The 26,672-nt window shown below is 45.4% G+C and overlaps 1 protein-coding gene and 1 non-coding gene across 3 annotated transcripts in view; both read right to left on the reverse strand.

Moving 5' to 3' along the window:
• Positions 1–22,246, reverse strand: part of LOC139234714 (histone H2B-like) — a 73,334-nt gene extending 51,088 nt beyond the window's left edge. The window contains exons 1-2 of one of the 2 annotated variants that reach the window (XM_070865391.1): positions 14,785–14,802; positions 4,867–5,012 (exon numbers count right to left, since the gene is read on the reverse strand). The gene's annotated coding sequence lies outside the window, so the exon portion shown is untranslated. Of the gene's footprint in view, positions 1–4,866; positions 5,013–14,784; positions 14,803–22,113 lie in introns of those variants that run through there. The other variant, XM_070865393.1, reaches the window with a different exon arrangement.
• Positions 22,247–26,260: 4,014 nt separating this feature from the next.
• LOC139235206 (U2 spliceosomal RNA) lies at positions 26,261–26,457 on the reverse strand. Its single transcript, XR_011588433.1, has one exon. It is a non-coding gene; the product is annotated as a U2 spliceosomal RNA (small nuclear RNA).
• Positions 26,458–26,672: the final 215 nt, after the last annotated feature.

The following is a 26,672-nucleotide window of genomic DNA, read 5'->3' on the forward strand; positions in this document are numbered from 1 at the left end:
CTTTTGCTGAAGAGAGTTCCAAACTTCTATCACTATTTGTGTGTCAAAGTATTTCCTAATTTCACTCCTGAAAGGCCTGGCTCTAGTTTTTATGCTATGTCCCCTAGACCTTGATTAACAACCAACAGAAATAGTTTATTTCTATCTACCCTACGAGTTCCCCTTAATATCTTGAAAATGTTGTTCAAATCATCCCCTAATCTTCTAAATTCCAGGGAATCCAACCCTAGTTTGTGTAATCTCTCCTCGTAATTTAACCCTTGGAGTCCAGTAAATCTACGCTGCACTCCCTCCAAGGCCAATATATCCTCCAGGTGTGGTCTAACCAGGACTTCATATAGCTGCAGCATGACTTCTAACCCCTTGTATTCTCATCATCATTATCATCATCATAGGCAGTCCCTCGAAATCGAGGACGACTTCTCTAAAAGTGAGTTTGCAGGTGGCTGTACAGTCCAATCCAGGAATTACAGTCTCTGTCACAGATGGGACAGAGAGTAGTTGAAGGAAAGGGTGGGTGAGGAGTTTGGTTTGCCGCACGCTCCTTCCGCTGCCTGCGCTTGTTTTCTGCATGCTCTCGGCGACGAGACTCAAGGTGCTCAACGCCCTCCTGGATGCTCTTCCTCCACCTAGGGCGGTCTTGGGCCAGGGATTCCCAGGTGCCGGTGAAGAAGTTGCACTTTATCAAGGAGGCTTTGAGGGTGTCCTTGAAACGTTTCCTCTGCCCATCTGGGGCTCGCTTCCCGTGTTGGAGTTCCGAGTAGAGCACTTGCTTTGGGAGTCTTGTGTCGGGCATGCGGACGACGTGGCCCGCCCAACGGAGCTGGTCGAGAGTGGTCAGTGCTTCGATGCTGTATTCTAGTTCCTTGTATTCTAGTCTTCTAGATAGAAACACAGAAACATAGAAAATAGGTGCAGGAGTAGGCCATTCGGCCCTTCTAGCCTGCACCGCCATTCAATGAGTTCATGGCTGAACATGCAACTTCAGTACCCCATTCCTGCTTTCTCACCATACCCCTTGATTCCCCTAGTAGTAAGGACTTCATCTAACTCCTTTTTGAATATATTTAGTGAATTGGCCTCAACAACTTTCTGTGGTAGAGAATTCCACAGGTTCACCACTCTCTGGATGAAGAAATTCCTCCTCATTTCAGTCCTAAATGGCTTCCCCCTTATCCTTAGACTGTGTCCCCTGGTTCTGGACTTTCCCAACATTGGGAACATTCTTCCTGCATCTAACCTGTCTAACCCCGTCAGAATTTTAAACGTTTCTATGAGGTCCCCTCTCATTCTTCTGAACTCCAGTGAATACAAGCCCAGTTGATCCAGTCTTTCTTGATAGGTCAGTCCTGCCATCCCGGGAATCAGTCTGGTGAACCTTCGCTGCACTCCCTCAATAGCAAGAATGTCCTTCCTCAGGTTAGGAGACCAAAACTGTACACAATACTCCAGGTGTGGCCTCACCAAGGCCCTGTACAATTGTAGCAACACCTCCCTGCCCCTGTACTCAAATCCCCTCGCTATGAAGGCCAACATGCCATTTGCTTTCTTAACCGCCTGCTGTACCTGCATGCCAACCTTCAATGACTGATGTACCATGACACCCAGGTCTCTTTGCACCTCCCCTTTTCCTAATCTGTCACCATTCAGATAATAGTCTGTCTCTCTGTTTTTACCACCAAAGTGGATAACCTCACATTTATCCACATTATACTTCATCTGCCATGCATTTGCCCACTCACCTAACCTATCCAAGTCGCTCTGCAGCCTCATAGCATCCTCCTCGCAGCTCACACTGCCACCCAACTTAGTGTCATCCGCAAATTTGGAGATACTACATTGAATCCCCTCGTCTAAATCATTAATGTACAGTGTAAACAGCTGGGGCCCCAGCACAGAACCTTGCGGTACCCCACTAGTCACTGCCTGCCATTCTGAAAAGTCCCCATTTACTCCTACTCTTTGCTTCCTGTCTGACAATCAGTTCTCAATCCATGTCAGCACACTACCCCCAATCCCATGTGCTTTAACTTTGCACATTAATCTCTTGTGTGGGACCTTGTCGAAAGCCTTCTGAAAGTCCAAATATACCACATCAACTGGTTCTCCCTTGTCCACTCTACTGGAAACATCCTCAAAAAATTCCAGAAGATTTGTCAAGCATGATTTCCCTTTCACAAATCCATGCTGACTTGGACCTATCATATTACCTCTTTCCAAATGCACTGCTATGACATCCTTAATAATTGATTCCATCATTTTACCCACTACCGATGTCAGGCTGACCGGTCTATAATTCCCTGTTTTCTCTCTCCCTCCTTTTTTAAAAAGTGGGGTTACATTGGCTACCCTCCACTCCATAGGAACTGATCCAGAGTCAATGGAATGTTGGAAAATGACTGTCAATGCCTCCACTATTTCCAAGGCCACCTCCTTAAGTACTCTGGGATGTAGTCCATCAGGCCCTGGGGATTTATCGGCCTTCAATCCCATCAATTTCCCCAACACAATTTCCTGACTAATAAGGATTTCCCTCAGTTCCTCCTCCTTACTACACCCTCCGACCCCTTTTATATCCGGAAGGTTGTTTGTGTCATCCTCAGTGAATACCGAACCAAAGTACTTGTTCAATTGGTCCGCCATTTCTTTGTTCCCCGTTATGACTTCCCCTGATTCTGACTGCAGGGGACCTACGTTTGTCTTTACTAACCTTTTTCTCTTTACATATCTATAGAAACTTTTGCAATCCGTCTTAATGTTCCCTGCAAACTTCTTCTCGTACTCCATTTTCCCTGCCCTAATCAAACCCTTTGTCCTCCTCTGCTGAGTTCTAAATTCCTCCCAGTCCCCGGGTTCGCTGCTATTTATGACCAATTTGTATGCCACTTCCTTGGCTTTAATGCTATCCCTGATTTCCCTTGATAGCCACGGTTGAGCCACCTTCCCTTTTTTATTTTTACGCCAGACAGGAATGTACAATTGTTGTAGTTCATCCATGCGGTCTCTAAATGTCTGCCATTGCCCATCCACAGTCAACCCCTTCAGCATCCTTCGCCAATCTATCCTAGCCAATTCACGCCTCATACCTTCAAAGTTACCCTTCTTTAAGTTCTGGACCATGGTCTCTGAATTAACTGTTTCATTCTCCATCCTAATGCAGAATTCCACCATATTATGGTCACTCTTCCCCAAGGGACCTCGCACAATGAGGTTGCTAATTAATCCTCTCTCATTACACAACACCCAGTCTAACATGGACTCCCCCCTAGTTGGTTCCTCGACATATTGGTCTAAAAAACCATCACTTATGCACTCCAGGAAATCCTCCTCCACCGTATTGCTTCCAGTTTGGTTAACCCAATCTATGTGCATATTAAAGTCACCCATTATAACTGCTGCACCTTTATTGCACGCATCCCTAATTTCATGTTTGATGCCCTCCCCAACATCACTACTACTGTTTGGAGGTCTGTACACAACTCCCACTAACGTTTTTTGCCCTTTAGTATTCTGCAGCTCTACCCATATAGATTCCACATCATCCAAGCTAATGTCCTTCCGAACTATTGCCTTAATTTGCTCCTTAACCAGCAATGCTACCCCACCTCCTTTTCCTTTTATTCTATCTTTCCTGAATGTTGAATACCCCTGGATGTTGAGTTCCCAGCCCTGATCATCCTGGAGCCACGTCTCCGTAATCCCAATCACATCATATTTGTTAACATATTTGCACAGTTAATTCATCCACCTTATTGCGGATACTCCTTGCATTAAGACATAACGGCCAACATTCCAGTAGCCTTTTTGATTATTTTTTTGTACCTGTCCATGACATTTTAATGATCTATGTACATGAACCCCCAAATCTCTTTGGACCTCTTCTGCTTCTAACTTTTCAACATTTCGAAAGGACACTGATCTACACTGGCTTTCAGTCTGACAACGGCCAAATTTTAAAATCCTCATCCTTGTTTTCAAATCCCTCCATGGCCTCATCTTTCCCTATCTCTGTAACCTCCTCCAGCCCTACAAGCCTTCAAGATCTTTGCACTTCTCCAATTCTGGCCTCTTGCTTTCAGCTGCCTGGGCCCTAAGCTCTGGAACTTCCTCCCTAGACCTCTCTGCCTCTCTAGCTCTCTCTCCTCCTTTAAAATGCCCCTTAAAACCTCCCTCTTAGACCTAGTTTTTGGTCATCTGTTCTTCTGTGGCTCGGTGTCAACATTTTTGTTTATTGATAACGTTCCTGTGAAGCGCCTTGGGATGTTCTGCTGCGTGAAGGTGCTATAGAAATGCAACTTGTTGTTGAATCAGACGGAGCTTAATAGAGGCGTCTTCGACAGTACTCTCCCACCCTCGGATTTCTATTGCTTCACACCCCACTAAATAAATATGCACATAGTTGTGAATTCCTGCCGACACCAATGCTTGGGGTCCTTGATATTATGTTCGCATTCTGAGCATCTGACCTTCAAGCAGTATAATTATTTGGCAATGCATTGTTGCCCTTCTAAAATTAATGTAGGTTTCTATAATTCATGCGTATAACATTTACAAGCCTCAAGCAGATTTCGAGATTTGAATGATTTTCTTCTTTCTCCTCCAGAGCTGTGGATGTGTAAAATTGGCTCCCAGCTAAAGCTTTTTAAAAGGTGTCAATTAACACCTTTCAAAAAGAGCTGAATGAGCATCTGGTTAAGAATGGGATTGAGAGCTCGTACGATAAGCGCCAACAGAGATGAATAAATGGTGTGAGGAACCCGAGCTGCGAAGCCCTTGGAAATATCAAGCCAAAGCACGCAATTGGTCAACAATGAATAATACAAGCAGTGAGATTAGTTTGGAATACTGGATGGTTGCCTTGCTTACCTTTGGCAGGTGAAATAAACTCTTCAGAATCGTTCCTCGGGACATTTAATGGGTTGGGGCAGAGTCCACGACAGAGCCCGCTACTTGTTCCACGGAAGGAACGAGTTGCGTCAAACAAAGTCACTTTTCTTGCTTCGAGCTTTCTGCTATTTAAATAAAATATGCATTAGTTGTAAATGATCAAACATATTGGGGCAGGTTCTCCTGTTCATGTGCCTGTGGATGTCGGATCACATGGACATGGCCAATGCAGGAAAATCCAGTGGAGAGGACTGCATGCAGAGAAGGGCTCCCATCCAATTTTCTGTCCATTTAATTTTCTGGATGGAACAATAAAAGGGATTCCATTAGGGATTTGCCCTCCTCCATCCACATTTAATTCTCCTGCATAAGCTGTACTCAATCCAATAGCCCCAGGAGCAGGAACAGAAAAATCTGCCCCACTATTTAAATTCATTGGACAAAGCAAATAAACCTACAACTCAAAATACAGAAGGACCTACAAGGCACAAGTCAGGAGTGTGATGGAATACTGTCCACTCGCCTGGATGAGCGCGGCTCCAACAATACTCAAGAAGCTCGACATCATCCAGGACAAAGAAATCCGCTTGATTGGCACCCCATTCACCACCTTAAACATTCACTCCCTCCACCACCGGCGCACCGTGGCTGCAGTGTGTACCATCTACAAGATACACTGCAGCAACTCGCCAAGGCTTCTTTGCAGCACCTCTCAAACCCGCGACCTCTAGCACCTCGAAGGACAAGGGCAGTAGGTGCAAGGGAGAACCACCCAATCTCCAAGTTCCCCTCCAAGTCACACACCATCCTGACTTGGAAATATATCGCCGTTCCTTCATCGTTGCTGAGTCAAAGTCCTGGAACTCCCTCCCTAACAGTGCTATGGGAGCACCTTCACCACACGGACTCCAGTGGTTCAAGAACGCGGCTCACCACCACCTTCTCAAGGGTATTTAGAGATGGGCAATAAATGCTGGCCTTGCCACGACGCCCACATCCCATGAATACATTTTTTTAAAGATATTGTCCATTAAACTATATCAGCAGCAGTGATGTGGATACATTCCTTTGTGTCCTTATTTTAGAACATCGAGAATCATCGTCTTCAGGTGGGACGGTGTGGTAATAAATGCAATTTCTTTCTTTAATGTATCATGGTTGTCAGCCAGAGCTCTTTGGGTAACACCCTCGCCTCTGACACAGAAGGTTGTGGTTTCAGATGAGATGTTAAACCGAGGCCCCGCCTGCCCTCTCAGGTGGGTGTAAAAGATCCCATGGCACTATTTCAAAAAAGAGCAGGGGAGTTATCCCCGGTGTCCTGGCCAATATTTATCTCTCAATCAACATCACTAAAACAGATTATCTGGTCATTAACACATTGCTGTTTGTGGGAGCTTGCTGTGCACAAATTGGCTGGCATGTTTCCTACATAACAACAGTGACTACACTTCAAAAAGTACTTCATTGGCTGTGAAGCACTATGGGACGTCCAGTGGTCGGGACAGGCACGATAGAAATGCAAGTCTTTCTATGGGTTGTTGAGATTTAAACAGCTTTTATATATGAAATGGCCGCGATCAAGTGGTAGAACAGAGACAATAGGGGTGGGAATAATATCTGGAGATATGAGGCAGTTGACAATGTCAGCAAGCAAGTGGCCAAGAAGGCGAGGTGAGCTAGTTAGGAGTTGGCACAACAGAGGTCATGGTCGCAAGTGGTGGGCTTCAGGGGGAAAATGCGACTGATGAGAGAAAAGAGAGTTTTGGGAAAGAAGTTGCTGAGTGTTGGGAAGAAAGGGAAGAACATACTGTAGTAGAAAGATGTTCAAAAATATATCATATAATACTTCACCTTTCAAACCACTCAATCATTTCCTTTGTCAAATAACTACCCAATTATTTGAGACTTTTTGGGAGCTGTGTATGGAGGTTTTTATTTTATTCCTTCTGGGATGTGGGCATCGCTGGCAAGGCTGGCATTTATTGCCCATCCCTAATCGCCCTTGAGAAGGTGGTGGTGAGCCACCTTTTTGAACCACTGCAGTCCGTGTGGTGAAGGTGCTCCCACAGTGCTGTTAGGGAGGGAGTTCCAGAATTTTATCCCAGCGACGATAAAGGAACGGCAATATACTTCCAAGTCAGGATGGTGTGTGACTTGGAGAGGAACTTGGAGGTTGGGTGGTGTTCCCATGCATCTGCTGCCCTTGTCCTTCTAGGTGGTAGAGGTCGCAGGTGTGGGAGGTGCTGCCGAAGAAGCCTTGGCGAGTTGCTGCAGTGCATCTTGTAGATGGTGCACACTGCAACCATGGTGCGCAGGTGGTGGAGGGTGTGAATGTTGGAAGGTGTTGGATGGGCTGCCAATCAAGCAGGCTGCTTTGCCCTGGATGGTGTCGAGTTTCTTGAGTGTTGTTGGAGCTGCAGTGGAGAGTATTCCATCACACTCCTGACTCGTGCCTTGTAGATGGTGGAAAGTCTTTACGGGGTCAGGAGGTGAGATACTTGCCACAGAATACCCAGCCTCTGACCCACTCTTGCTGCCACAGTAAAGTGGTCCAGTTAAGTTTCTGGTCAATGGTCCTCAGAATTAGAGGAGCGCAGACATCTCGGGGGGTTGTGTGGCTGGAGGGGATTAGAGTTAGGGACGGGCGAGGCCATGGAGGGATTTGAAAATAAGAATGAGAATTTTGAAATCGAGGCGTTGCTTAACCAGAGATCAATGTAGGTCAGCGAGAACAGGGGTGATGGGTGAGCGGGGCTTGGTGCGAGTTAGGAAATGGGAAGCGGAGTTTTGGATCACCTCCAGTTTACGTAGTGTAGAATGTGGGAGGCCAGCCAGGAGTGCGTTGGAATAGTCAGGTCGAGAGGTAACAAAGGCATGGATGAGGGTTTCAGCAGCGGATGAGTTGAGGCAAGGGCGGAGACGGGTGATGTTACGGAGGTGGAAATAGGAGGTCTTAGCTATGCTGCGGATATTTGGTTGAAATCTTATTTCAGGATCAAATATGACACCAAGGTTGCGAACAGTCTCTACAAAAGAGAAGGCTGAGGGGGTGACCTGGCAGAGGTCTTCAAGATTATGAAAGGGTTTTATAGGTTAGATGTAGAGAAGATGTTTCCACTTGCAGGCGAGACCAGAACTAGGGGCCATAAATATAGGACAGTCACTAATAAGTCCAATCGGGAACTCAGGAGAAACCTCTTTACCCAGAGAGTGGTGAGAATGTGAAACTCGCTGCCACAGGGAGTGGTTGAGGCGAATAGCATAGTTGCATTTAAGGGGAAGCTGGATAAGCACATGAGGGACAAAAGAATAGAAGGATGTGTTGATGGGGTTAGATAAAGAGGTCTGGGAAGAGGCCCGTTTGCAGCAAACACCTGCATGGACCTGTTGGGCCGAATGGCCTGTTTCTGTGCTGTAAATACTTTGTAACACTCTATGAAACATCCCAAAACATTTCATGCAATAAACTACTTTTGAAGTGCAACTACTGTTACTATGTAGTCTTAAATGTAGCCAAGGCAATGGCGGAGGGAGGGGGCGGGGAGGGGGGGTGGGGGGGGGGCGCTTACAGTAGCCTTGAGAGGGGGGATCAGGGAGAAATCAGCCAGTATTCCTGCTCGTGATCACAAACGTGTGTGAGTGGATACTGATTGAGGACACAATCCAGTTCAACTCTGACTCTCTCCTCCCACAGTTGAACAGCCTATTGGTGCTTAACTGCTATTTTTTCACACAAATGTTGTGGAAATTTGAAATTTTCTTCTCCAAATGGCTGCGGATATTGGGACAATTGAAGTTTTCAAGACTGAGATCGATAGATTTTTCTTGCGGGTAAATGGAGTTGCGGTTCAGATCAGCCATGTTCTAATTGAATGGCAGAGCAGGCCTACTCCTTTTCCTATGTCCCTATGTCATGAATCATGCATGAAGTGGGGTATTCATCATCAAAGGCAGTCCCTCGGAATCGAGGAAGACTTGCTTCCATTACTGAAGTGAGCTTTTTGGTGGCTGAACAGTCCAATAAGAGAGTCACATAATCTGTCACAGGTCGAACAGATAGTCATTGAGGGAAGGGGTGGGTGGGACTGGTTTGCTGCATGCTCTTTCCGCTGCCTGCGCTTGATTTCTGCATGTTCTCGGCAGTGAGACTCGAGATGCTCAGCACCCTCTCGGATGCACTTCCTCCACTTAGGGCGGTCTTGAGCCAAAGACTCCCAGGTGTCAGTGGGGATGTCGCACTTTATCAGGGAGGTTTTGAGGGTGTCCTTGTAGCGTTGCCGCTGCCCATCTTTGGCTCGTTTGCTGTGAAGGAGCTCCGAGTAGAGCAGTTGTTTTGGGAGTCTCATGTCTGGCATGCGGACAATGTGGCCTGCCCAGCGGAACTGATCGAGTGTGGTCAGTGCTTCAATGCTGGGGATGTTGGTGTGGTCGAGGACGCTAACGTTGGTGCGCCTGTCCTCCCAGGGGATTTGTAGGATCTTGCGGAGACATCTTTGGTGATATTTCTCCAGCGACTTGAGGTGTCTGCTGTACATAGTCCATGTCTCTGAGCCATACAGGAGGGCAGGTATTACTACAGCCCCGTAGACCATGAGCTTAGTGGCAGTTTTAAGGGCCTGGTCTTCAAACACTCTTTTCCTCAGGCGGCCTCAGGTGGTGCACTGGAGGCTGTGTTAGATCTCGTCGTGGATGCCTGCTCTTGTTGATGGGAGGCTCCTGAGAAAAGGGAAGTGGTCCATGATGTCCAGGGCCGGGCCGTGATCTTGATGACTGGGGGGCAGTGCTGTGCGGTGAGGACAGGCTGGTGGAGGACCTTTGTCTTACGGATGTTTAGCGTAAGGTCCATGTTTTCGTATGCCTCAGTAAATACGTCGACTATGTCCTGGAGTTCAGCCTCCGTGTGTGCACAGACGCAGGCGTCGTCCGCATACTGTAGCTCGACGACAGAGGTTGGGGTGGTCTTGGACCTGGCCTGGAGACGGCGAAGGTTGAACAAGTTCCCGCTGGTTCTGTAGTTTAGTTCCACTCCAGCGGGGAGCTTGTTGACTGTGAGACAGGGCATGGCGGCGAGAATTGGGGTATTGGAGGGCTGCTGGCACATGTGGAACGTTACCTCGTGGTGAATCGCCACCTTCAAGAAAGTTGCGTAAAACGCTAGAGGGGAAAAAACACTACAGAATGATGACATTGATTCCCTATGCTTCATCTACCCACACAATGCATCAACCTTCACTCAAAAAGAATACGCAAAGAAATCAGTAGCATTTAAAATAATGCCATGTTACTATTTTAAAATTTGACAATGGTCAGATCTTCTTCTGACGAGATAGATTGGCATCCATTCTCCTTAATGTAGGAGCAACATAATAGACGCTGCCATCGGCAAGACAACCAGGTGTTTCACACCATTAGGCAACTCGACAATAGGTCAGCCTTTTCTTTTCACTAACAGCAGATGGTTGCAGCGACACAAGAGTGTGATTAGAACCATATATGATTCAAAGATAATAGATTGGAACCTTCAATGGTACTTCAAAAGCCCGAGGCTCAATTCTGAAATGCAGACATAATCATCAAATGAAACAGAATTACTAATGCCGATGATGAATATATCTACATCCGTCTTCTTTAATTGGATGGTCTCAATGCTGCAATTTTTCCCCTTTAGCTGCTATAATCACCGATAATGATCAACTTTCAGGCTTCTGATTACTAGAAAAATGTTTCAGATTTGTTTTTTTTATAGCAATGAAAATTATAACAGAGTAACCACAAAAATTACCACCATTACAGGGGATATTCATGATCCGATCCCTAAGGTGCTTGTCCACTGAGAAAACCCATCAAGTTACATTAGTCCTTCATTCAATAGAACTGTCAGTCCATGTTTAAGAATATGGAAAATATTCCCCAATCAGATATTGATTTCGTTCCTTGTTTAATTTGGTACTTAAATACTAAACCCAAAGCAATTACGCTGATTTTTTAAAATGTTTTTATTAAAAATTATTGAGAAGTGTGTTCAATGGCCAAAGTCCACAGTGTAGGACACCAGCAAGTTTGAGAAGAACGGGAGAGAAGATGATCGACATCAAGAGGTAGTGAGATACCAAGCACGGGTTTTAAAACATAAGAACATAAGAAATAGGAGCAGGAGTAGGCCATTTGGCCCCTCAAGCCTGCTCCGCCATTCAATAAGATCATGGCTGATCTGATCATGAACTCAACTCCACATCCCTGCCCGCTCCCCATAACCCTGAACTCCCTTTTCGTTCAAAAATCTCTATCTCCACCTTAAATATATTCAATGGCCCAACCTCCACAGCTCTCTGGGATAGAGAATTCCAAAGATTCATGATCCTCTGAGAGAAGAAATTCCTCCTCATCTCCGTTTTAAATGAGCGACCCCTTATTCTTAAACTATGTCCCCTAGTTCTAGATTTACCCACGAGGGGAAACATCCTCTCTGCATCTACCCTGTCAAGCCCCCTCAGAATCTTATTCATTTCAATAAGATCACCTCTCAGTCTTTTAAACTCCAGTGAGTATAGGCCCAACATGCCCAACCTTTCTTCATATGACAACCCCTTCATCTCAGGAATCAACCTAGTGAACCTTCTCTGAACAGCCTCCAATGCAAGTATATCCTTCCTTAAATAAGGAGACCAAAACTATACGCAGTACTCCAGGTGTGGCCTCACCAATACCCTGTACAGTTGTAGCAGGACTTCTCTGCTTTTATACTCTCTCCCCTTTGGCCAACATTCTATTTGCCTTCCTAACTACTTGCTGTACCTGCGTACTAACTTTTTGTGGTTTATGTACAAGGACCCCAGATCCCTCTGTACCACAGTATTTTATAATCTCTCCCCATTTAAATAATAATTTGTTTTATTTTTCCTACCAAAGTGGATAACCTCACATTTCCCCACATTATACTCCATCTGCCAAATTTGTGCCCATTCACTTAGCCTGTATCCCTTTGTCGATTCTCCTCACAACTTGCTTTCCCACCTCTCTTTGTATCATCAGCAAATTTGGCTACATTACACTCGGTCCCTTCATCCAAGTCATAAAAGACTGCAGACAGCAGGTAGTAGAGTAGACTGAGGGAGAGCAGCAGTTCCATATCTGGGGTTATGGTGAAAATGGTGCGTTGGTACATAGAGGAGGAAAAGTAGGGTGGAAAATCTGGGAGCTTAGGAGGAACAAGCAAATAAACGTTCAGAGCAAAATAAAGGTAAAAAAAAATACAATAGAACAACAACAACAACTTGTATTTATATAGCGCCTTTGATGTAGTGAAACATCCCAAAGTGCTTCACAGGAGTATTATGCGATATTAGTTTAACACCGAGCTGTATAAGTAGAAATTTACGCAGGTGAAGTATGTGTTAAGGAGCATCTTGAAGGAGGAAAGAGAGGTAGAGAGGCAGAGAGGTTTAGGCAGAGAGTTCCTGAGCTTGGGGCCTAAGCAACAGAAGACACGGCCACCAATAATCAGGGATGCGCAAGAGGGCAGAATTAGAGGAGCACATACATCTCTGGGGGTTGTGGGGCTAGGAGAGATTACAGAGATAGGGAGGGGAAAGAGGTAGAAAGAGGTACAAAGCTAGAGGGGTCAGAAGAATTCCTTAACGGACAACAGGTTGCTTCTTTGTATCCTGTCCAAGGGCATGAGACATGAGCTAAAAGAGCTTTCCAATTTTGTGAACAATATTAAAATATTGGATGGACTTGGTCATTATGGAAGATTGCAAGCTGCTGGGAAAGAAATATTTAGCACCAACAGTTTCCAGGAGGCTGCTTCAGTAATTGGGGGGAGCGGGAGAGGTGGAGGGCTGTTAAATTTTATGAGATAATGTACCTGGCATGGAGCTTGGCTTGACGTGAGTGCACAGCGGGAAGTCGGGCCTGGAATGTTGCCATGCCTGATTCTCGCCATCCATTAGTCTTACTGGCCAGTAACTCATGCTGGCCCTGAACAAGCACACTGATCCCTACACCTGAATACCAGATATGTACTTGGGCAAAACTCTCAGAGGGGTCTATGAGGAAACTGTGAAATCAGCCGTATCAAAATGACCTAAGCATTCAATGAGACCCTGAAGGTTTTGGTTGAGATTCAACTCTGGGTCATACCTCTTGATAAAATGATCTTTCTTATTAAGCTGACATAATGGTGACAGACAGTAACTCTTCTTTACCTATGGCAGACAGGACTGTCAAAGATCCATTCGTCAAATGCTTCAGAGACCACCTCAGTTTCTTCAAAATGGTTAGAATAGTTTAAATATTTGAACTCACTTTTTATTGCACAACAGGCACCTTTCACTTCTGGTTCAGAAGGCTGTGGTTACAAGTCCCGTACCAGGAGATTGAGTTCAGAATCTGCAGTGATCTTCCAATGCAGGACTGAGGCAGTACAGCATTGTCAAAGATGCTGCCCTGCGGATACAATGTTAAACCAAGATCCCATCGACCTGTTCAAGTGGGATGTTATGGATCCTATGACACTATTCAATAAAGAACAGGGTGTTCTCAATATTCATTTGTCCCATATTCCTCCCTTAATCATTACCAGCAAAAACTGGTCAATTATCTAATTGCTGCTCTTTTGGATTTTTGGATCATGCTGTGTGGAAAATGGCTGCTGCTTTTAGCTGTATAACAATGACTGCCCTCCAAAATAATTCTTAAAAAAGAAAAGAAAGACTTGCATTTATATAGCGCCTTTCATGACCCCCAGGACATCTCAAAGCGCTTTACAGCCAATGAAGTACTTTTTAAGTAAAGCCACTGTTGTAATGTAGCAGCCAAATTGTGCACAGCAAGCTTCCACAAACAGCACCGTGATAATGATCATATAATCTGTTTTTAGTGATGTGGATTGAGGGATAACTATTGGCAAGGAGAACTCCTTTTCTCTTTATCAAAATAGTGCCATGGGATCTTTTACATTCACCTGAGAGCGCAGACGGGAGTCTCGATTTAACGTCTCATCCGAAAGACGGCACATCTGACAGTGCAGCACTCCCTCAGAGCTGCACTAGAGTGTCAGCCTGGATTTATGTGCTCATGTCACTGGAGTGGGACTTGAACCCACAACCTTCTGACTCAGAGGCGAGAGTGCTACCCACTGAGCCAGAGCTGACACACGTGAAGTGATTTGGCATGATATGTTGAAGTGGTATGTAAAGGCAAGTCTTCATTTCTTCCAATAAAATCATTCCAAATCTTTGAAATATAATTCTTACCTTGCTTGATGAAACAGTGTTTAGGACCTGTTGCTTACGATGAGTGATAAAAGCTGATTCCCAGATTCGGCCCTTCCAGCAAGGAACATTTCTAGGTGGGAGAGCTCGTTCACAAGTCTCAGGCTGATTTCCATCCATTTGTTTCAACTATTTTAGTTGTGCACTTTAAACAAATGCCCCCTGCAAGGGGGGGTCACACTCCAAAATACATTTTTTTCCAGTGCCCCTTTTTTTTGGGGGGGTGGGGGGTTTAGGGCACTAAAAACAGAAATTATACAAGTGCCCCCTGGCTAAAAGGTGGGGGCACTAAAACTGGCAAATTGAATAAATTAAACTTTAAACTTAAATGATCAAATTAAAATGTGGTTGCCGGGGCTGATGATGCACTCCAGTCTCTCTGGCGCCCACCTCTCGCGCGAACATCGCGTGCTCCACCTCCAGGGACATCCTGGCTCGGATGTAACCGCGGAAGAGAGGCAGGCAGTCGGGCTGAACGACCCCCTCGACCTCCCGCTGCCTGGACCGGCTGATGGCCCCCTTGGCCGTGCCTCCATTTGTTTCATGTTTAATAAAGAGAAATGAATGAAGTTAATGGATCATTGGTGACTATCTCATTCACTCTCTCATCCATGTATCTCACCTGTGAGCATCTGCTTCATGGCCCAGAATTGTATTTGTTCAGCTGCAGCACTCTGGGCTACTATTACAGAACTGGGTCAATGGGTGCCAGTCGTTCACTGAACTCGTTGATATCCTTTCAGTACCTGTATTGTGAGATCGTATTGTGTCGTACCAAATGACATTGCTTACTCAATGCTGCACACTAGTTTCCTGTTTGATAGTTAGCTGTAACTGAAAGCGAGTTGCTCTGTTCCATCCTTTTGTGTTTTATAATTGAGTTCTGCTTCCCAACTAAACTGTCCACCAATTGTCCAAGTTTGTTTCACAATGGAGGAGGCGCCCTCATCTCAGTGGTTAATGGCAAGTAATCGAGTTGCTTAATTTTGGCCTTGTTCAAACAGTGCAGCAAAACATTAAGTAGAGAAATGAAGATGAAGGCAAAACAATTCAAAGTTGCTGAATTCAAAAACCAACAACATCCAAAAACAGATGATCTGGTCATTATCACATTGCTGCTTGTGGGAGCTTGCTGTGCGCAAACTGCCACTGCGTTTCCGACATTACAACAGCGACTACACTCCAAAAAGTGCTTTGTTGGCTGTAAGTCGGGTTTACAATCCTTCAGGATTGTCCTGGAGTCTCCAGGGATTGATCTTTGGGTCACTGCTGGGAGAACAATCATCGGGACCTTAAAAAAATGTAACATCGCCACCGACTCTTAGAATCCCTGGCCCAAGACCGCTCAAAGTGGAGGAAAAGCATTCGTGAAAGTGCCAAACGCTTCGACTCTCTTCGTCGGGAGCCAAGTACAAACAGCGGAAGGAGCGTATGACAAATCTCGCACCCCACCCACCCGTCCCCCCAACCTGCCCAACCCGTGACAGAGACTGTAGGTCCCACTTGGACTCATCAGTCACCTGAGAACTCATTTTAGTGTGGAAACAAGTCATCCTCGACTCCGGGGGACTGCTGAAGAAGAAAAAGTGGGACATTAAAACAAATTGTGTGTGTTTTAAAATTTTCTTTGAACACTTTCACTTATTAGTTATAAAGAAACATGGGACATGGACAAAAGGGGCTGGTTGACTGGTTGACTGAAATTGAGAATCATCCAGTCGGTTGATGAAGACTCTGTTCACTCTCATTGGCCGCGGAAAGGCGGTGCGCCATGAAGATGGACATATTGGTCGACCAATAGTAGAGGTAAGGCAGGTCATGTGATAAAACCTACAGAAATAGGTCCAAGCCGAGTTGGCAACCCTGGCTGTAAGGCGCTTCGGGACATCCTGAGGTCCTGAAAGGCGCTATATAAATGCAAGTCTTCCTTGTTTTCCCCTTTTCTTTTAGCACCCAGTTCCCTGTTTGCTGTTTCATTTGTGTTGCTTGCTTCAAATTATTGGACGGTTCCATTTTTTTGTACAAAAGAAAGAATGGAAAAAATCAGGAATGGACTGTAGAATAATCCTTCTTAGGTTGTGAGATTGATTTGTGTGTGATAGGAGGTGATTGGTGTTAGCAGGCTGTGTAACAAGGAGAATCTCGGCCCAGGCTTATGTCCCATACAAATTCCAGCAGATAACCAGCGATAATTGGAAGTTGATAATGGAGGTTCCACCGCATTTTAATAATCGGTCATGCGGTTAATTTAAATTTCATGCTTTCCAAGTTATTGCGAATATAGTTATTATAAAAAATGATAGCAGGACAGTTCCATGCATTCACCTCCCATTCAGCAGAACAACGACATGTCTTAGTGCTACTTTGAATTCAGCCGACAATGTTAATATTGGTTTAATTATGGCGCTCAGCTCTGCCACAACTGATTAAAATAGAAGGTGTTATTTTCCAACTTTGCACTCACTACGAGAGTCTTGCCCACTGAGAGCACATATTGGAAGCTACATTTGTGCACTGTGTTCGATTTTCTGACCTTAACAGTGCACAGCAGTTTCCAGTGCTTTGTCATGCATGCAAATCATGCCTCATATTCAAAAAATACATAATAAGAAAAAAAAATAATGGCGCTGAAATTCCGATCTCCCGGGTCCGTAATAAGTTTCTACGGACCCAGGAAGACTTCGGAATACCCGATTTTCGGCGTGCAATACGCATGCGCTGAAAACGGCTTTTCCAATCTGTCAAGTTTCTGGCTTGACAGATCTCGCGCATATCGGGAGCGAGGACACTGGCAGGGCAAGATTTCCGATATTTACGCATATCTTGCCCAGAAAATGTCCTCAAAAATCTTGCGCCTGAAAAAGCAGGCAGATAGCCTACTTTTACAGGCGTAAGTGTTTAAAAATACACAAAAACATTTTAAAATAAAGTTATAAAAACACATTTTATTATTAAAAACCCTCCCCACTACGGTAAGTTTATTTTAAGGCATAATTAAAAAAACTTAAAAAAAAAATATTTTCCCAACTGTATTTTTTAATTTTTTTTATTAATGTTTTGTGTGTTTGGGGCGGGGGGGGGGGTTCTCATTCATAATAATTGGAACTCCAACTTAGTTCCCATCATTTTGAATGAGAAAATACTGCACCTTGGTTGGCTGCCCAGAGCCATGTGACTACAGCTCCAGCATACGGGACTTCCCAATGTGCACGCGCTCCGATGCGCAGTGAGTGAAGGCCTCAGGATCGGAAGTTCGAGCGAGCGCAGCACCTTCAGGTAAGTGCGCATTTTTTTTCCTTTTTTCAGTAGTTTGCCCACGGGAAGACCTCGATCGGAATTTCAGGCCCAATATTATGTCTGTTTTCAGAGAAATTGTCCCAGCAAAGAAATCCTCCTGCTACTTTGAGACATTCTTACAGTATAGCAATGAATTCAAACGCCACTTCAGCATCGTCTCCTCAGACCTCCAACCCTACGATCTCCATTCTAAACCCTGGTACATTTCTGCCTTGTTAGGCACTCTTAAGAGGTACGTACGTTTTTTGTTGCCCTTATCACACAACACATTTGTACCTACAGTGCTCATGTGTTATCTCCCGACACTTCCACTTGACTGCTGATCACCAAGTACACTTCATATTCTACCCTACGTAAATTAGAGGTGATCCAAAACCCAGCGGCCCATGTCCTAACTCGTACCAAGTCCCGCTAACCGATATTGGCTCCCGGTTAAGCAACGCCTCGATTTCAAACTTTTTGTCCTTATTTTCAAATCACTCCATGGCCTCGCCCCTCCCTATCTCTGTAATACCCTCCAGCCCCACAACCCCCCCCCCCCCCGAGATGTCTGCTCTCCTCTAATTCTGCCCTCTTGAGCATCCCTGATTATAATCGCTCAACCATTGGTGGACGTGCCTTCTGTTGCCTAGGCCCCAAGCTCTGGATCTCCCTCCCTAAACCTCTCCGCCTCTCTTTCTTCCTTCAAGACGGAACTCTTTGACCAAGCTTTTGGTCACCTGCGCTAATGTCTACTTATGCAGCTCGGTGTCAAATTTATGTCTCATAATACTCCTATGGAAGCGTCTTGGGATATTTCACTACGTTAAAGGCACTATATAAATACAAGTTGTTGTTGTTGTTGTAGGATTACAAACAGAGATGGTAAAACTGGCTCCGCCAATTGCCCAGTGAATAAATGCACTGCTCAAAATAGTACTCTGGCAGGCAGCCAAGTAAGGTACCCGGTTTAGTCCTTGCTCTCTGCAGAAATATGCGATCTCAGCTCAACAATTGGCCACAACATCCCCAGGGCAAAGATTGAATGAATGAAAATAACTTTGCCTAGTAATGCTCAGCCTTTCCGCTGGCCGTTAAGGCCCGTTTCGGCGTGAGAAAATGGCGGCTGCCTCACTGCCGCCCACCTCCGGCGCGGGACTCGGTGGCCGCCATTTTGGTAAGGGCCGTAGCGCTGCCATTGGCAGATCTTTCCCCAGAAATGTAAGTCAGCAGAGCGTGCACGCCCATGCTGAAATAAAAGATGATACAAAGCAGGCTTTCCAATCTAGCTTTATATATCGATCCATCCAATATAATATCAAGAAATCAATTCATCACCCATGTGCATTCTCATAGTGAATGTCTGTGTGTGCCTTTGCCTATCCTACTGATGTCATGCAGTGCTACCCCAGTGGCTGCAGCATGGCTGATGGAAGGCTGCTGATAGCCTTGCTGGTGAACCTTGATAAGCATTAAATCAAGTGATGGCTTCTTCTGTTGCTGCTTCTTCTGCTTCTTCCTCCTCTTCCTCCATCTCTTCCTCCTCACCCTCCACTGGCTGAGCCAGCTGGATTTCTTGGGTGTGTGGAATGAGGAAGGCACAGGGGTAGAGTTGTGGTGAGGGGAGGGCGGGAAAGCAAGAGGTGCATGCGTACACCATGCGCACCTTGTGAATCACAAGATACTGAGGTGGAAGTGGGATTGTGAGAAGGAGAATGACATGAGGATACCAGAATCTTTTATCCTTTCAGCCCCGCTGTTGGCCAAGGGCTCAGCCATGCTTCTGTCAAGAATGGCCAGCACCGTCTCTTCCAAGGTGGTGAGGTGAAGCTCGGAATGGGAGATGTGCCTCGTGTTTGCTGCAGATTATTGGTAGGTGAGTGATGGGCGGGGGGGCGGATGTGCAATGAGCAATGTATGTGGCTCGTGATGCAGTTGGTAGGAGACAGCTTTCAAAGATGCATTCACTGACCATAACCACTGATCTGAGGTCATGAAGCTTCTTTGGGCACTGGAGCCAGGTCGTGGGGGTGGCAGTGATGGCCTCAGTGATCTGGTCCCACAGCCTTCTTTCTGGAGGGCCTCTTGGCCCCTGTGGGTAGAGGACCTCTCTTGCAGTGTTGATCCCCTGCACAAGGCTGGAGTGCTGTGTGCGAGGCCCTGGGTGACCCTTCCCTGGCTTGTTGAGGCATTTGTTTTAGTGCTGAAGCACTTTTCCCAGTTTTCTATGGTGCAAAATTGAGTTCAGCTTTATGAGCTGAAAACTGCCATTTGGGAATTATTTTTAAAGATTCAGAAGTGGAGCACTAAGGGCTTAAAAACTGCCTATTTAAAAAATATATATATATTATCCTTTTGGAAGGCAGTTCCCCTTTAACAGACCGATACTGCTTTCTAAACTTTAAGACAATGCTGCTCTTGCTTCAGGGACACTACAGCCACGCAACATTGGGCCCCCTGCTGAGAGTTGCGCCGGAAAATCAGTCTTGCAAAGTACGTTTAGTGCTGGAGTAAGTTAAATTAGCAGGCAGCACCAAAATACGGGTGCTATGATTTCGGGCAGCCACTAACTTTGGCCCATGGTGGCACCAGCAGGTTTCCGGCCTACTGCACTTTCCAGGCCCTTGTATTTATATAGTGCCTTTCACGTCCTGTGAATACCCTAAAATGCTCCACAGCCAATGGATTGCGTTCAAAGTGTCATCATTGTTATGTGGCAAACATGGCAGCCAATCTGTGCACAATAAAGCCACACAGCAACAACAACAACTTGTATTTATATAGCACCTTTAACATAGTGAAACGTCCCAAGGCACTTCACAGAGGTATTATGGGAGAAAATTTGACACTGAGCTGCATAAGTAGAAATTAGCACAGGTGACCAAAAGCTTGGTCAAAAAGATATGTTTTAAGGAGCATCTTGAAGGAGGAAAGAGAGAGTTGCTCAGGAGGGCGGAATTAGAATTAAATAATCAGTTCATGTGCTTTGGTGGTGTTGGTTGAAAGATGAATTCTGCCCACACACCAGGAGAACTCCCTTGCATTCTTCAAATAACGCCATGGGATCATTTTACACAGAAAAATTCAACCATCCCCAATCATAATTGCTCTCCTGGATGTCACACTCAGCTGTATTGCCCCTACAATGAATATCAAGGTCAGAGTTCACATATGTGGCCAATGAGGTGAGGTTCCAGAGGGGGCTTCCAGGAGGTATGAGTCAGCACCTTCAGCAAAAGAGGGAAGCAAATCAGAAGAAAATAAAAGAGATGGTAAATCAGTGGAAAAAAACTTAAAAGCAGGGACTGGCTTTTTGGTTTGCTGCCGCTTCTGTTTTCACCCCGGAGGGGCGTTAATGGCGGTGGAAAGCATTTGCGGTCGGGCAGCCAGCTTTCAGTGCCCCGTCTGGACATTCGCTGGTGGGTTCATGGAGCAGTACCGCCCGGGAGAGGCGAACCAGTGTTCAATGCCCCTGGTTGCGACACCTGCTTGAAATTTTAAATTTGCCCGATACGTAGCGCCCCGCAGCGCGCCCGAGTGGGACCGCCTGGGAAAGCTGGTATTCCGAGATATACCGGTCACAGGGCGGGAAGGAATGTCGACCCGAGGCTAGTGTGATTGTTTTTTTATTTTTGCGATTCATGTTGTGGTGGCATCAATCAAATAGTGGGAATGTTTTTGGTAGGGGTTTTTTTTTCCAGAGTTTTTTTCCCCACGGAAAACTTAGGGCGCTCCGAAGCCGGCTGCCAACTTTGGGATTTTCAGTTGCTCAGCCGGCCTAGTGCCCGAAGACCAGGTGTGGAACTCCTCCCTTAGCGCTCCGCTCCACACTCATGGCCCAGCCGGTGAATTTTGCGGCTGGAGATGCAAACCTTTTCCCCAGCGCAAAATTTACCGTCCCGTCTGGGTTAACGCCTCAACAAAGGCGCGACCAAATTTCCACCCCCAGGACTTTCTCATGAGGCCTCATCATGGACTGCATATAGTGTTAAAAGATGTTGTCATTGCATAGAGCTTTCTGGTTCATAACACTTGAAACCCACTGAGTGAGGCCCAATTGTTTTTCGGCCCCAGTTTTGGCACCATCCAGTACCTTGTAAACAATTCTCCAACCACTTAGCAACAACTGCTCTGCATTTTGATCATTTGGAGTTCTTGCTGTCATTACAAACCGCAGGCCTAACCCCTGCACTCGCACAAACCTGTAATTAGATTTACGCAGGACGCAGCCCAACGGGCTTGGGTTGATTTGTGGTTCTCCCTGCACTGGGCCCTGTTTGCAGAAAATGTCGAGGCGCTCGGAAGCAATTTGCATTCCTGCTGACCTTGTGAGAACACTTGTGAGGGGCTTGTCTTCATTTTTAAAGGCAGATTTTAACAAACTCTCTCCCCCAAGCATCTGTCTTTCTGTCCTATACAACTATGTAATGCATACGCAATAATAAGCCCGATGGTAAAGTTTCCAGCACATTATTTACAAAATAGTATTTTACCACAGAACCTCAATTTTAAGCCCCCCCCCCCCCACCCCTCCATGAGCAGGGGAGAGTCAAGGGGACAAGTTAAAATATCAAAATCAAGAAACCCAACCCCATTCCAGCCCCTTTAACTTTTAATAGGCAGAAATCAGGCCACTGACGATGGCAAAAGGCAGGCAGGGGCCTAATTAACATGCCTGATGACATCATTGGTGCCGCAACTTATCTTTAACGAGGAGCGAGGGGGAGGCCCAAGCTGTCGACTCCCGGAGTGCTATCGACCCCGTTCTTTCAGCAGGAGAGCTCCCCTCAGGCCTTCGATCTCCCCAGCCCTAATGGGAAAAATGGAAAGAGCAGAATACCTTTTTAAAAAGGTGGGAGACTGGTAAATGTTGGTGTTCAGAGGGACATCGGTGTCCTTCTACACGAATCACAGAAAGTTAACACGCGGGTACAGCAAGCAATTAGGAAGGCACAAGTGTAAGGAGGTATTGCTGCAATTATATAGGGCTTCAGTGAAACCACACCTATTGTGTACAGTATTGGTCTCTTTACCTAAAGAAGGATATACTTGCCTTGGAGGCAGCCACAAATTCTGCCCTCTTGAGCACACCTGATTATAACTGTTCGACCATTGGTGGCCGTGCCTTCAGCTGCCTGGGCCCTAAGCTCTGGAACTCCCTCCCTAAACCTCTCCGCCTCTTGACCTCTCTTTCCTCCTTTAAGGCGCTCCTTAAAGCCTACCTCTTTGACCAAGCTTTTGGTTATCTGCCGTAATTTCTTCTTATGTGGCTCGGTGCCAAATTTATTTGTTTTGTCATAACACTGCTATGAAGCACCTTGGGACACTTTACTATATTAAAAGGTGCTATATAAATAAAAGTTGTTGTTGCAGTAGATTAAATCCTGGGATGAGAAGGCTGTCATATCAGAAGAGATTTTGTAGAATGGGCCTCTATTCCCTGATGTTTAGAAGAATGAGAGGTGATCGCAATTAAATGTATAAAATTCTTAGTGGGCTTAACAGGGTAGATGCTGAGAGATTATTTCCCCTGGCTGGAGAATCTAAAACTCGGGATCACAGTCTTGGGATAAAGGGTTGGCCATTTAGGACTGAGATGAGAAATTGCTTCACTCAGAGGGTGGTGAATCTTTGGAATTCTCTAGCCAGAGGGCTGTGGATGCTCAGTTATTGAGTATATTCAAGGCTGAGATCAATAGATTTTTGGACACTGGGAATCAAGGGATACAGGAAAAGGGTGGGAATGGGGAGTTGAGGTTGAAGATCAGCCATGATCTTATTGAATAGCGGAGCAGGCTCGAGGGGCCAAATGGCCTACTCCTGCTTCATACGTTTTTCTGATCACTTCCCAGAGACTTCCCTCCTCCCCCCTCCCTTCCCCCTCCAGTCTCACCCCACCCTCCAAATCACGAGCCCCAACCCCCCCAACCCGGTCCCAATCGTGAGCCTGGAGCTGATGCATCTGTCCGAGAGCTCGCCGACTGGCAGGCGGTAGACAGCCCAACAATATTATAATGTGGTCCTGCCGCGAAGATCGGCAGCACCTCCGCGTCCCCGCCCTTGCCGAGTTCTTCAGCCAATCACGTGCTCCCCGCAGCCTCCCTGGCTCCCCATTAATATCGTGGCCCACTGATACCTAACAAATTCACAGCTCAGTGGTGGATTTTCAGAATCTCAACACGATGAAGGGGTTTGCACTCTGCAGAGATCCTATCCTCATGAAATAATCATTGAGGTTTGACTAATAATTCAATATCTTCAAAAATAACTGATACACAAACAGCCCCAACATTGGCAAACCTCAACAAGTGAGTTAACAGTGTCCATGCTTAGCCATGCCTCAGTCAGCATCACTCTCGCCTCTGAGTCAGAAGATTGTGGATTCAAGGCCCATTCCAAAGACTTGAGCTCAAAATCTAGGCTGACACTCCAATGCAGTACTGAGGTGCCATGTATATACATTCTGTTTGCAGCCACCAGATGGCATCATTGTTGGAGGCCACTGAGCAGTACGCACATGGTGCTGCTCAGGTATAAAAGGCCAGCCATTTTGTGAGTCAGGCATTTTGTGCCTAAATAAAGCAGAGCCAAGGTTGTACCTTGCTTAATTAAACAGTACTCAGTTTGAACCTTTATTGCATATATAATACGAGGGAAGGCTGCCTTTTGGATGAGACGTTAAACCGAGGTCCCATCTGCTCTCTCAAGTGGCTGTAAAAGATCCCATGAAACTATTCAAAGAAGAGCAGAGTTCTCATCGGTATACTGGCCAATATTTATCCCTCAACCAATATCACTAAAACAGATTATCAAATGATCTATATCCCATTGCTGTTTATGAGACCTTGTTGTGTCCAAATTACAACAACAACTATGCTTCAAAAAGTACTTCATTGACTGTCAAATGCTTCAAGACATTCTGAGGAGCAGTTGGTTTAGGAATTAAATCATTTGAATGCAAGAGAAACATGATGATTAAAGGAGAATAATCAATTGATTGAATTTCTGTTACTTGTTCCATTCTTCCTTAAAATCAAAGCTTAATAAACATTCAGATAACGACTGATACCATTGATCTCTGAAAAATGATGCAGATGATTTTAAATGAAGTGTCACTAACTTCCTAACCAATATTATGATTGTTGCCTCTTTACAACCAAATTGGTTGCAGCTGCACAATGTAAGGTCTTATTAAGTTGACTGTTTTAGTGTTCAATTCAATCACATGCAGGTAGAGTCTTACATGCTGAAAAAGTTTGAGTACAGTATATACTTCCATGTGTTTGTTCCTCCCAAAAATAGGACTGCAATATAGATGGTGCTTATAGCCTTTAGCAGTGGAACCATTAACATAAAGACAGACAGTTGAGGGGCCAGAAGAAATGGTGAAAATTGAGAGAGGACAGACTCATAACCATTGGGGCACTAGGGTTATGCAATAAGAACATAAAAAATTGGAGTAGGAGTAGGCCATTCGGACCCTCGAGCCTGCTCCGCCATTCAATATCATGGCTGATCTTCTACCTCCACTCCACTTTCCTGCACTATCTCCATATCCCTTAATTTCAAAAAACCTATCAATCTCTGTCTTGAATATACTCAATGATTCAGCATCCACAGCCCTCGGGTCGAGAATTCCAAAGATTCACCACCATCTGACTAAAGAAATTTCTCCTCATCTCAGTCCAAAATAGCCGACCCGTTATGCTGTGACCCCTGGTTCTAGATTCCCCAGCCATGTGAAACATCTACCCTGTCAAGCCCTGTAAGAATTTTCTATGTTTCAACATCACCTCTCATTCTTCTAAACTCTAGAGAATATAGGCCTAATAATTTTGTCCAAGTCAGAGAAAAATACAGCAATTAAGACCACAGATGGACAACTTTAGCTGCAAGTAGAGCCTCATTAATTGGCATTATCTCTAACTGGATAAAGATGGTGCACATTGAAGAAGAACAAGAGGCAGGAAACAAAGGACATTCTTCACAACTTTCATTGGAACCGCTAAATGAAAATCTGTTGTACTTCACAGCTTCGAAAGTGTGCAGCATGCTATACATATATATATATATATACAGGCAACTCTCGATTATCCGGGTCCCTCGGGGATTGGGCTATGCCGGTTTTTCCGTTGGGGTGAGTCTACATTTTAAAGTTAAAACTTTAATGAATAAATACAATCGTTAGGGCAAGTTTAAATTTATAAGTTAAAACATTAATGAATCAATACAAACGGTAACAAAAGATGGACATTACCAGCATGCATGTACAGGTTCTGTGCCTGGAACCTGGTGCCGGTCCTGTCCCCGTTCCCAACGTCAGCGGCGGCCACGAGAGACAGCGGCTGCAGTAGCGTACACACACACACCGGCAGAGGAGGGTGACTTTTACAGTGAGTGTGAGAGAAAGAATGTGTGAGAGAGAGTGAATGAGCAAATACAAATGAGCTCAGTGTTTGGAAGGAGATTGTTCCAAATTATTTGGAGCTGTCTTTTCACTTGTTAGCAACATAATTTGAAATCCCATTACAACTGTTTCCCATTGAATTCGTGTACGGATAAAGGAGAGTTGTGTGTATATGTGTGTGTATGTGTGTGTATATATATATAAAAATATATATATTTTTTTAATTTTTTTTTTTTAGCCAATCGTTCCAATTCTTTGTCAAATCACAAACGCCAGAGGTCACCTTGCACACATCAAGGATCACTCTGCGCCAATGCTCTTAGCCAAAAGGCCTAGAGCCACTGCACCATTCCTGGAAGTACTGCAATACCAGGTTCGTGCCATGGAGGTGGATGGGTCAGGTCCCCCACACACACCTCCGTGGAGGTGGATGGGTCAGGTCCCCCACACACCTCCGTGGAGGTGGATGGGTCAAGCCACCCAACCCACCTCCTATTTCCAAAAAGCAAGCATATACCTTCCTGATCCAGGGAGAACCACTTTGGGATCATGGTGGCCACTCCCCTGTCAGGTCAGTTACGCATGATCTTAGCCAAAAGGCCGAGAAGCGATAAATATATATGTATTCCAAGCTGAGGCATATTATTGCCTCCTCCCTGTTTAGATGCATTTCTAGATAGGTTTGCAAACCTGTGCCTAGTTCTCTAAGTTATGCTGTTTGTTCTTGACCTCCAGCTGGGTCCTTGATTGGTCAACACTTCGTGAACGTTCTACGTGACATTCCGTTATGTCAGGCTCCCCCGACCCTTTCCCCTCGGTGAGCTCCT

This window comes from Pristiophorus japonicus, chromosome 22, assembly GCF_044704955.1.
Source record: "Pristiophorus japonicus isolate sPriJap1 chromosome 22, sPriJap1.hap1, whole genome shotgun sequence".
NCBI lineage: Eukaryota > Metazoa > Chordata > Chondrichthyes > Pristiophoridae > Pristiophorus > Pristiophorus japonicus.